This window comes from Panthera onca, chromosome F1, assembly GCF_046562875.1.
Source record: "Panthera onca isolate mPanOnc1 chromosome F1, mPanOnc1 haplotype 2, whole genome shotgun sequence".
In the NCBI taxonomy this organism is placed as follows: domain Eukaryota; kingdom Metazoa; phylum Chordata; class Mammalia; order Carnivora; family Felidae; genus Panthera; species Panthera onca.
The window spans coordinates 54626901-54640165 of record NC_138355.1 but is presented as its reverse complement, the minus strand read 5'-3'; the positions used below and the strand labels follow the sequence as shown (position 1 = coordinate 54640165).

The 13265-nt window shown below is 35.3% G+C and overlaps 1 pseudogene; it reads right to left on the bottom strand.

The window, feature by feature from the left end:
- Nucleotides 1–2113: 2113 nt before the first annotated feature.
- LOC132685831 (large ribosomal subunit protein eL42-like) lies at nucleotides 2114–2623 on the bottom strand (annotated as a pseudogene).
- Between the last annotated feature and the right edge of the window lie 10642 nt (nucleotides 2624–13265).

Sequence of the window (13265 nt, the reverse complement as noted above, 5' to 3'; positions counted from 1 at the left end):
GGCCATGACACTAATTAGTCCAATTTTGGCAATCTCTCTCCAAAGTTTATATCCTTAATGTCATGTTCTTCTTGTGTTTTACTGATTTACCTTTATCTTGCATCTGGACTTCTCATTCAACATCCATTGAAGACAGTTCCTAAAATTAATACAATCAGGTGGACTCTTGTAATCAATTTCCTTGCCTTTACTCTTTGTCCTTTATTACATAAAATTGCATAGAATTGTATCATCCTTTACTCCCAGTCTTAAATTGTTTCTCATTTCTTATTCAACATCAGTCTAAATATTTTAATGTGTAAAATCTTTCACAATATAATAATAATTTAGGTTTTCAAAACTTAATTCCAATTTTTCCTGCATAAAATCTTTACACATTTCACATGCACTTAAAATAGGGGTACTACAGGAGGGAAGGGCCAATTCTTTCAAATACTGTTACAACTCCTATAATACTATTCTCTGTGCTCTTCAGACACTAGCTCAAAATAGTAATCTTTTATTTTCTAGCTAGAAGTAATTTATCTTTTGTTTGATATTTGTGAATTAACTGTTCTATTGCAAGTATATTGCTCTAAACTTTTAATTTTGATGAAATTCAACAAGGATTTGGTAAATATCTGCTCAATTCAGAGGACCGTGTTAGGATATAAAAATACAAAGTTTTAGGGGCGCCTGGGTGGCTTGGTTGGTTAAGCGTCCGACTTTGGGACTTTGGCTCAGGTCATGATCTCACGGCCCGTGAGTTCGAGCCCCGCGTTGGGCTGGCCCGTGAGTTCGAGCCCCACGTCGGGCTCTGTGCTGACCGCTCAGAGCCTGCAGCCTGTTTCAGATTCTGTGTCTCCCTCTGTCTCTGCCCCTCCCCTGTTCATGCCCTGTCTCTCTCTGTCTCAAAAATAAATAAACGTTGAAAAAAAATAAAAAAAAAAATACAAAGTTTTATCATCCTCAAGTGTCAGAAATACCTAAATGTTATTTCAGTTCTACAGAAACAAAATGCCAGTTGTGAATTTGGGAAAGGACACTAGGCATCATGTTTGTGACTATTACTTGAATATTATAAAGCGTCACATTGAAAATTAGAAGTTTGTTGAATGGATATGTCACATTTTATTACACATTATTATTGGCAAGTCTCCAATGGCTCCTAGTATTTGGAACAAGATCCTGTAGTTCTATAATATGAGGAATGAGCTATACCAAAACTTAGCTGAAGAAAGAAGCCTGACAAAGTAAGATTAAATGCAGCAGATGATAATGTAACTCCCTGAAAGTCTTTTTCTCCACCCTCCAAATGTAGTTCTCTGTGCCTAGTGGTGTGTCAACATATGGTTGTTTTGTTGGTTTCTAGAAGCTGAATTTTGTGCTTCATCATAGTCATTTTATACCTACAGCTTCTATCACCTGTCTGTAAGATTCTTTGCAAATAACCAGTTTGAGATATGAACATAGCTTATGAATTACAAGCTAATGTTTCTTCGTATGTGTATCTTTTTATAAATGAGGAAGCCTTTCTTGTTTAAAAAAATATTTATCTTTGGGAGAGAGAGAGACAGAGAGAGAGAGAGAGAGAGAGAGAGAGAGCGCGAGCATGAGTGGGGGACGGACAGAGAGGGAGAGAGAGAAACCCAAGCAGGCTCCAGTGCTTTCAGCACATAATCCAACGTTGTGTTTGAACCCAAGAACTATGAGATCGTGACCTGAGCTGAAATCAAGAAGTCGGATGCTTAACCGACTGAGCCACCCAGGTGCTCCAAATGAGGAAGCCTTTCTAAGAATTCTCAACAACTTTGCCTAAGTCTCATTGGCAGAAATGTTATACCAGCTACCTCAAAGTTAGTAACCAGTTAATATGGGGAACCATATTGTCCAGATTTGCCTAATCAGGACTTAGCTGTGAGCTTTTTAGAGGGTCATATTCCTTTTCCAACTATTTTAGAATAACCTTTCATAAATGATGAAACACTAGTCCCAAGTATTTTTAATATGTGCTTTTTTTTCAAGCATAAATTTCCCTACAAGAGGAATTTTATTGATGACACTCATTTATTTCCCTCTCGAAAGACCAACTGCAACCAAATGAAGTGAACATAACCTGTAGATTTTATTTTCTTCATAATATAACAAAATATGAAGCTTGGAACTGGATCACTTGACCGTTTCTCTTCTTACCTCTTCATACTTCAGAATGCTTGTATCTCTTAATAGCCAGCATTCTCTTAGATCAGCAGTTGGGCTCAGCACATCCAAGCCTCAGTACAGTCTTCTTTATATTTTTTTTTTCCTTTTTCTGGATAATTGGCTGAGCTTGCCGAACAAAGCCACTCTGCTCCCTGTCATAATGTCACTTTTCCTGGGCATAAAGAGAATCTTTGCCTTTCTTGTACTATGTCACTCTGTGGGTTGGTGCTTACCACACTTCTCGCAGAAAGTCTGGTGGGTTTTAGGAACATTCACCATGGTTGTGAGAGCGCTATCAGCAAAGAAAGACAATATGTGCTTTTAAAAACAAAGATATAATGATGACATTTTTAGATAAACAAGTCTGAGAATTCCCGTGCTAAGCAAAGTCAAATACTTTTCCTTCCTTCAGGCATTCTCAGAGCCTTTAATATACTAAATCACTTTGTGGAGAACATAACTGGAAGCCTTTTTTCTTTCTTTCTTTTTTTTTTTTTGTAAAGTTTTAACTAATTAATTAATGTTTTAATTCCAGCATTGCTAACATACAGTGTTATATTAGTTTCAGGTGTACAATATAATGCTTCAACACTTCTATACATTACTCAGTACTCATCATAATAAGTATACCCTTTATTCCCCTTCACCCATTTCACCCATCACCCCACCCACCTACCCTCTGGTAACCTTCAGGTTGTTCTTCATAGTTAAACATCTGTTTTTTTCATTTTTTCTTTTTTCTTTGTCCATTTGTTTTATTTCTTAATTCCACATATGAGTGAAATCGTATAGTATTGGTCTTTCTCTGACCTTCTTATTATTTCACTTAGCATTATACCCTTTGGATCCATTATGTTGTTGCAAATGAAAAGTTTCCATTATTTTTTATGACTAATATCCCATTGTATACGTATACCACCTCTTTTGTGACCATTCATGTATCAATGGACACTTGGGTTGCTTCCATATCTTGGCTACTGTAAATAATGCTGCTTTAAATATAGAGGCGCATGTATTTTTTTGAACTAGTGTTTTCCTACTCTTTCAGTAAATACCCTGTAGTGGAATTACTGGATCATATGGTAATTCTACTTTTAGTTTTTTGAGGAACCTCCATCCTATTTTCCAGAGTGGCTGCACCAGTTTGCATTCCTACAGATGGTGCATGAGCGTTGCTTTTTCTTCACATCCTTGTGATTGCCAGCATTTTCAAAACTGACTTTCCCTTCTCATGAAACACTTGTTAAATCTATGTTCTGTAGAACACATTTCCATAAATATTACTCTAGTAAATGACCACAATGTAAAAATGTTTTTCTCTTCCCTATAGAATTCAACTTAGGAACTGCCAGTTGGTGTTGGATCAGGGCTTAATAACTATTTAAAATAATTTCATATAATGAAACTAGTTAGAAGAGCAGTATATTACTGTAGATAATGTTACATAAATAGGGGCTACCAAGAAGGGATGACTTAGTGAATTCACTTGAAAAGTGGGTAGTTAAATAGTGATATCACAGGACATTTATCTAGTTTATATTGCCAGCATAGGAAAATAATTAGTTGAATGGAATGAAGATTCTTTTACAGAAATCATGCATTTTGAAGTTGGTTTCTCAATGACATTCAAATAGCTGATCTCCTAGTAAGACTACGTGGAGAACTAAGGTTTTGTGCAGTCACACACTGTGTTTAATTCTGTTTAATTTGGGATATGTAAAAAATAAAGATGTGAGCACTTTGAGGAGAATTATAAAAATGGAGGAGAAATAATTTGAAGAAATGAGATTAACTATAAAAGTAAAAATGTCAGGTCTTAATAGTATGTTTCTGATTCAAGGCTAATGAAAGTATTCATTATATGGTGAGAGAGATTGAGCAGAATAGAAAGTGTAAGAGAGGTCAGCAGTTGCGAGACTAGTTGCTCCATTAAACTAGTGAGTAGATCACCTTGGTGACCTTCCTGATTGGAGAATGAGAACAAGAGCCTTTTAAAAATTATGAAGGGAGACTGACCTCTGATCTCTTCTTGAAACTTTTTACTATTATAAAAAGTAAAGATAAGGAATGTATAAATGCAAGCAAAAAAAACAAAAACAAAAAAACCCTGATGTTCTTAAATAATCCTTTAGGAGGTGAGCAGGAATTATGGGGAGGCAAAAGAACTCCCCATTAAAGAATAAAATGGAATTAAATAAAATCATTCAAAAATAATTAATCTATGGAAATAAAAAGACAAAGGAACTCTAATCTCAGTAGTTTTTTAAATGTTTATTTATTTTTGAGAGAGAGAGACAGAGACAGAGAGAGAGACAGAGAGAGAGAGAGAACAAGCAGGGAAGGGGCAGAGAGAGAGGGAGACAGAGAATCCGAAGCAGGCAGGCCCCAAGCTCCCAGCTCTCAGCGCAGAGCCTGATGTGGGGCTTAAACTCACAAACCGGGTGACCTGAGCCAAAATCAGACACTTAACTGACTGAGTTACCCAGTTGCCCCAAATCCCAATACGTTTTTAAAAGGGTATGTGACTGCATATCAACTTCATCAAAGCCATTTGATTTTATACCAGCACAATATAACAGCCAACTATGGAAGGCTCTTCACCATTGGAAGAGAACTTACTAAACTGTTACTTAATGTAACAACGAAATTCCATCTCAAAATACATGAGTATGCAAAGAAAATACATGAGTATGCAAACAAACAGATGCAGTCAAATCCAGAGCCAATCATTATTTATCTGAAGATCTCGATATGATATTGTGATTTTTAACATCAATGTGTTTTAAAATAAACATGTTTTGAAAAGCATTATCAGCTTTGCAGAGTTTGGCAAAATGTAAATAGGAAAGAAATATGCTATTGCAAATAATAACAAGTTCTTACTACTCCCAGAAGTAGTATTCCCATGCATGGTTTCTACAGAGATTATATTGGGACTTACCAGTATCTAAGCTACATGTTTTTTCATGGACATACCATATCAGGTGGCCTGCCCTTGGAAATGTACAAAAGTTGAATATAAATGCCGTGGGGTGTTTCTTGTTGAGCTAATCCAACAATTCTTCCCATAAATATATTTATTAGCCTCGTCTTCAGTATAGTATAGTCTCAGCAATATGTCACTTTTTTTTTAAGAAAATCAAAATGTAACTAAAATTTTTGCAGGCCTTGACTAGTAGGAAATATGTTAAAACTTTTATAACCAAACCCTCCACTTTCTGTTTGCTTCACCTGAATTCTTGTGGTAATCAAGTCACAAAAATAGTCTCCATAAAATATTTAAATATGTGGCACAACCGAATATATATATTCATGGTATCTTACTACCTGAATCAAATGCATCCTCTTGTCTTGACATTTTTCCATGAGAATTCAGCTAACATTACCCCAGAAGATGTTGTCTAAAAACGTTACATGAATTTTTCCCATGATGTCTTTTTGACAATTGAGAAAGAGCAAACAATTTTATAAAAAGGCTTTTTCCAAAAATAAAACATCTCAGTATGAAATAAATCTTATGGGATGCTCAAATCACTGTACCTAGTGAGGGAAAGAATTTTGATCGAATATTATTTAGCCTTTCACAAAGTTCTAAAATCCTTAAAATTATTTTAATTCATTATGATTTTTAAATTAAATATTTGGAGTTTGTATTCATATTCACTCTGAATCTTTTTTAGGAAAAAGTAATCAGGTAACTAATTTATTTCAACCAGACTTCTATAATTAATTGTATGTTGAGTGTGCTGGTGTTACAGCAATAAAAAGGGAAATCCTTCCCTTCACAGAACTTAACCTCTGAGCTGTGAGAGGTGGACAAACACCTATAATAAATACGTAAAAAAATGTACCTACCATCATATTTAATTTTTAGCATTATTCACTCTTGTTTTTCTTCCATAATTCACCACTGGTGTAGGTTATGGACACTTTTGTATTACTAAAAGAATATCCAAATGGTTGATATTTGTTTCAGTATCATGATAACTGTGAGCAATTCTTTTGAAATTTTTACTTTTCTTCACATTAGCTACCCCTGCTGTTTCTAAATAAATAACTACTCACTCCTCTCTCTCAGTTATTCCTTCTCCTATTTTCCACAAGTCACATGTGCTCTTTTGGAACTCTTCTCTATGTACAGAACCTTTTTTCTTCTCACTCTACACACATCACATGAGTGACCTCATCTACTCTTGCCTCACTTATGGTCCACATGTTCCTGAGTTATACATTTATATCCCTCTCCTAAGAACCAGAGATTGATATTCACTACCAACTGGTCTTCTGTATTTGGGTTTTATGAAGGCGTTTCAAATTTAGTATATTCAGAACACCATCTCATCCTTTTCTCTAAAAGCTCTTTTCAGTTCTTCCCAATGTCATCCCCATACATAAGTCAGGCTCCTTCGTTTTTTGAATCTCATCCCTTCAGATACTCAAGGAACACTATCTTTTCTATTTTGTTTCAGTGTTTCTGTAATCTATTTATTTTCTGCCATTCCTGTGTAACTGTCTCAAGCCACCAGTATTTCTCAGCTGGATCATATCATTTTGATATACAGCTTCTTTATACTAGCCTTTCTGCTTCTAGGCTTTTCCCATTCTAGTCTTTTTTGCTTCCCAGTAGTGTGAGCTTTCAATGTAAATCTCTCTCTAATCATTTCTCAGTTTAAATTCCTTGGATATAGTCCAGATTCATTAAAACAGTTCATTAGCTGACCCCTGATTATTTCTCTAACTTCATCTCTTGTCGTTTCTCTGATTTATACTCTAATGTCCCGATGTACATTTCTTCGTGTTATGTATTACGTGTCAGTCTTTTTGCAAGCTTTTTCCTCTTCTTGGAATGCATTTTCCATCCCTTTCCACAAGTCTAATTTCTACTTAATGAAGTATGTGGCTAAAGAGCACAGAATTTCACATCAGACAAATCTGAGTTCAGATATTAACTCTGTCATTTATATTGAAATATGAGTTGAAAAAAATTTAAGACTCTATAAGTCTTTAAAATGAGAGTAATTGTGGTACTTACTTGATCAGGTTGCTACAAGAATTAAGTGTCATAGTGTATGTCAAGGTCTAGGTACAGTGTCGTCTGAAGGGGTACAGAATATGCCACCCCAAAATATGCGATTTTGGCATAAGGATTATTTTGAGCTAAAACCAGTTTAGAATCAGCAGATTCAGGAAGTTTTCTGCGATCCCCTTATTTGCTTAAAAAAGCAGGGCATACATTTCCCTTCGTGAAGGTGTCCCTCTTGTATCAGGAAGAGAAGATCACTCATCTTTAGAGACTGAGAGTCGACACGGAAATGGGTTTGCATCAACAGACCTTCCTAAAGTATAGATAAAATAACATTTGTCTTCCATTAGTTTATTAGTACCATATTTTCCTAGTGATTTATCCCATGATTTATCATCTTTTGAAGCCCCAAAACCCCTTTGCTTTGTTAAAATGGCATATAAGTCCCCGAGACTACTTTTTTGAGTTTCACTTCTTTTCTGTGAACTTCTGTGCACATCAAATATTAATAAAATTGTATGTTTCTTTCTTCCTTTAGTCTGTCCTTTGTTAGTTTAATTTGCAGGTCCCAGTGTCAAGATTTAAGATGGTAAAAGGAGAAGTTTTTTCCTTCCTGACACTTGCTTACCAGGGCAAGAATCATGTCTAATCACAATCCTTAAATGCTTGCTGGGGAAAATTTAATAAATAAACTTAAATATATATGTTTTTGTAAACAGTTTTTAATTTTACTAATTTTTAAACAGTATATAGATATTAATAATTCCACATAACAATTTTATTCCAAGGATTTTTAGCTTTTATTTTTATTTTTATTTTTGCATGTACGAGAAAAGGCTAAAGATACTTTTAATAACAAAAAATAAATCTGAAAAGTCTAAAATCTTCCTGTGCAACATGGTCTGTCTTACTGAAGTATAGAAATTACTAAATACCTTTAAAATTTTGACAAGTAGTTAACCTGCTACCCTGATCACAATGCCTTTGAGAGGGATAAGAGGCCTCTGAAAATTAAGTAGTCCTTGAAATTAATATACCTGGGATGTGTTCTATGGATACTTAAAAATAGATAATGGCTTCTTTATGTCCTTTAGTTCTGTCCATTGTCACTGTCTAAAGAGTTTTGTCAGTGACTGACCACAATATAAATAGATCAGATCAGCAGTTTGATAGCAGTCATGTAAAGGGGTATAATTACTGGCACCTTATTATCATACAAAACATAAGATGATGATGCTCCTTGAGAGGATGTAACTCTGAATTATATTCTCTTCCACTGCATAGTCAGATAGTGGGCAGTACAGAGATAGGGACAAAATAATGGAAAACAATACACATATCATTCTAATTTCTCCATAACAATAAAAAATATGTAACACGTTTAATGCAAATAGTATCTTGCAGAAATTTTACGTTTAGCAGCATTTCCAGTTGGCAGTGCATTTAATAGCTATACATATAGCTGCTGCATACAAGATAGAAACTATGATCTGATACATCAAGTGAAATTAAATTAAATATAAATATTTCACATGTAAATTCCATCTATTATTAATTCATGATTATCTGGCTCATTTATTTGATTTCAGTACCAGAATGTTCTGCACAGTTTATCCCACAAGATCCCTCATCCTTGAGGTGATTATAATGTACAGAGGGTTATCTTATTTCTAGTAAAATAAATGATGCTATTCAAATGCTTCAAGACATACAGCAGGTAGTTTCAGAATTTATTAAAGGTTTCTTTATCAGTAAGCATATTTCTGATATGGTTATGCATCTCTTGTTTTTGTATGGTAAAAGAGTACATTTGTTTTCTTTTGCTGTTGTAACAAATTACCACAAACTTAGTAGCTTAAAACAACAAACATTTATTATCTTGCAATTCTGTATATGTTTGAAGCCCAACACAGTTCTCACTGGGCTAACAGCAAGGTGTCAGCAGAGTTTTGTTCTTTTATTCTAGAGGCACTATGGGGAAATGTTTCCTTGTCTTTTCCAGTTTCTGTTGACTTTTGGGCTTCTTCCCCCATCTTCAAAGCCATCAAAGGTGGGCCGAGTTCTTCTCACATTGCATCACTATGGTGTCTTCTATACCTCCATCACTCGGACTCTCACTTCCTTTTTCACTTTTAAGGATCCTTGTGATTGCATTGAGCACACCAGTACAATTCAGGATAGTTTTCTTATTTTAACATCATATGATCAATGTATTACAGTTCACCAGAGAAACATAATAAATAGGATGTGTGCACATATTTGTAGAGAAAGATTTATTTTAAAGAATTGGCTAGGGGTTAAATGGATGATGGGTTTATTAAGGACGGCACTTGTGACGAGCACTGGGTGTTGAATGTAAATGATGAATCACTAAATTCTCTGGAAACCATATATTACACTTATATGTTAACTGACTAGAATTTCAATAAAAACTTAAAAAGGAAAAGAAAGAAAGAAGGTGGCCTCAAAGGGGAAGGAAGGAGGGAGGTAGGAAGGAAGGAAGGAAGGAAGGAAGGAAGGAAGGAAGGAAGGAGAAAAAAAGAAAAGAGAGAATTGGGTGATGTGATAGTAAAGGCAGGCAAGTCCAACATCTGTGGTGAAGACTGGAAGGATAGTGCCCCAGGGGAGAGTCTATGTTGCAGTTCAAGTCTGAAGGCAGTGTAGGGCAGAATCCCCTCTTTCTCAGGGCACTTAGGTCTTTTCCTCTTAAACCCTTAAACAGATTGGATGAGGCCCACCTACGTTTTGGAGGGTAATCTTCATGTAAAATCTACTGAATTAAATGTTAATCTCATCTAAAAAATACCTTCGTAGCACATCTAGACTGGTGTTTGACCAAACATTTGGGTACTGTGGCCTAGCCAAGTTGACACACAAAGTGGTAGGCTCGGCTCCATCTGTAATCTTAACTCCCCTTTGCCATATAATTTAATTTACCTGCAGGTTTCAGAGGTCTAGGATGTTGACATCACTTGGGGGGTCCCTGTTCTGCATACACAGTGTGTGTGTGTGTGTGTGTGTGTCTATTCATATCTGTCCCTTGGCCACATTTTTTTTGATCTCTTCTTTTGCCCACAACTCCTTGTGCAGTGCCTAGTTAGACCAAAAGGTTACTGCATAAATAGGCAATCATATCATTTCCTTTTCTCCAATTTCTTGCTTCCTAACCTGCTGTCACAATCTAAATTCAATCTTGGCAATGTCTTTTGGTTCTTTGGCTTCTCCTAAACTTTCTGATTGCTATTGTTGAATTTCTTTTCTTTCCTTAAAATTTTTATGAACTTTGTGGTCTTAGGCAAATTACTTTCCTTTTTCTAAACCTGAGTATCCTCATCAATAAAATGATACTAACAGTCACTGAGACTTATTTTAAAATAAGTAAGAAAATACATGAATAACTTTTTTGAAAACGTGATACCTGGCACGTTAAAAATAGCTAATATTAATCTTAATATTTTGAAATTTTTTAATCTTAATACTTTGATAATAATTGTTAATGTTTTTGCCACATTTAGTGGGGGTATCTTCCCAAGTAATGTTTTTTGTATAAATATTTTCTAGATCATGTTTTTCTATATATTTTAAACTTTCATTTAGTACAAAATATATATTGGTGATTTTTGTGTACTTTATTAAGAATTGAAACATTATTCCTTCTCTTAAAATCCACAAAATATCTACCTATGTTTTCTTTGTATGTTTTCATTTTTATATATTACCTTTGAAGCATAGGCTCCATGCCTGTTCTAAAGTTCTCTTAGCAGGACTCACAGAGATTTCTGAGGAATTGGCAGGGCTATACAACCACGAAGTCACTTTCCTTTCTTTATGGAAATTTAGACTTCACTGTCCAGCCCTTAAAGTTAGATGCCACTATATAACTGAGTTCAAGTTGAGACATGAAGTGAGGGAGTGATGAATGCCACTTTCATAATGTGTCTAATAAAACTCTCTCCATAGTCCTCTGTGCCCTTCCCCACCAGGTCCTTGTCTGTTGGCCAGATCATAAGGCCCTGGGGAATGGAAGAGCCTCTAGACAGAAACAATCTGAGTTCCTGAGTAAATGCGTGAACGCAAGCCCTGGCCACTAACGTACAGTGATGTTAGTGAGAGAGAAGGGAAATAAACACAAATGAAAACCAGCTCTTTTTCCGTTGAGCCACTGAGGGGGTTGTTAGAGTAGTTAGCCTGTGTAGACTAATAAATACTCCTGTTCTAGTTCCACTGCTCTGAGAGCACTTGAATTAGGCTGCCTTGGTCTGGGAAGGCTAAAGATTGAAAAGTGAGGACTGAGATTTATGCAACTGTAATATGTACTTCATTAAATTAGATATCACATGCATGGTTTTATGAGAGTGTTGTCACATAAAAGGAGGTTAATAGCAGTTTTACTCTTTTGAAAGTGTTTATAGATCATGGATATTAACAACTTCTTCCCACCAAATCCTGTATTCACATTGAACATTATCTAAACTAAACATGTAAGATAGCCTCATCACAGAACAATTCTAGCCTTGGTTCCATGAGGCTGCAGAATCCAGAGGATTGAAGACCTGATGTGCCTCTGGTTCACTCACATGTTATTATCTGCAGCTCATCTCTCCAGGTGAGGATTTTTGAAACCTGATAGCGTGTGGTGTCATCTTTCCTAGCAAATCCTGTTGATCATTCCGCTATTTATCTTGGATTGACTAACTTCCTTCTCTCTATACTTTAGGTAAGTAAATCTTGTTTGATTTATCCAAGAGTGTGCAGGGCACCCCTCACAATGTTGGCATGCCATCTTTCCGTCAGTCTGAATACACTATTCACATATATCAAGACAAGTTGCACACTGCCTTTTCAGCCTGATTTTATTTTGGTGCATGGTGCAAACCAATGGCCTAATTGATATAGGCATATTTCATTTTTCCAAACAAGTTGTTGAAAATTAAATTCCTTTTTGTTATGAACTAAACTTTTTTGCTAGCAAAATTTATATGTTGAAGCCCTAACACCTAATGTGATGATATTTGGAGGAGGAGCCTTTGGGAGATAATTAGGTAAAGGTTAGGCCATGAGAGTGGAAACTTCATAATGGGATTAGTGCCCTTATAGCAGGAGGAAGAGAGAGAGAAATCTCTTTCTCCAGGAGTAATTACTGAAGAAAGGGCAGGTGAGCACATGGTGAGAAGGTGTTGTCTACAAGATAGAAAGAGGGCCTCACCAAGAACTGAATCTTCTGACACTTTGATCATGGTTTTCCTAGCCTCCAGAACAGTGAGAAATACATGTCTGTTGAAGGTGCCTGGTCTGTGGTGTTTTGCCATAACATCTGAGGCAGACAAAGACACTTTCCATAAAAATTTGACAGTTGTATTAAATAAGATCATTATCAGTTAGTTATGCCTTATGATTACTTCCCAGTTTCTACACTATTTTACTAGACATATAGTCATACATATTTTCTGAGTACACACACTGTACCTCACACTCTCCCTTATTTCCAACCACCAAGTAAACCGATGTTAAAATCAATGTGAGTTAACCAATGTGAATTATCTTTCTAGTGGGTTATGGAAAAATTAGACTAGCAGGAAAGAAAAAGAGATAGAGGATGTTAGATAGAAATCCCTATTTCACTTTTCACAAAAACAAGCTTATAGTATAGACATTATGCTCAATCTTGTTTTATTAACAATTTACTATTTGTTTTTGTTTAATATGTATCGCTTTACCATCATCATACAAAATAAATTTTTACTTTTGTAAATGGCTTCAAAGCATTGACATAGTAGTATGCCCAATAAATACAGTGGTTTTGCTAACAGTAGACATTCTGGACGGTTAACTTTTGCTTGTTTGTTTTTTTCTTTTTTCTTTTATGAAGCAAGCTGATACATATCATTGCGTACAAATCCTTGTATTTGTGATTTTTTTCCCTGACTGCATTGTTGAACTATTTCTGACGTCTTGAATGAAATAATTAGTTTATTTTTTATTACCTCCATCATATGGCAAATCCATTTCAAGTTATACATTGCCATACAAATAAAGGCGGTTTTCATTATACCCAGTTCCT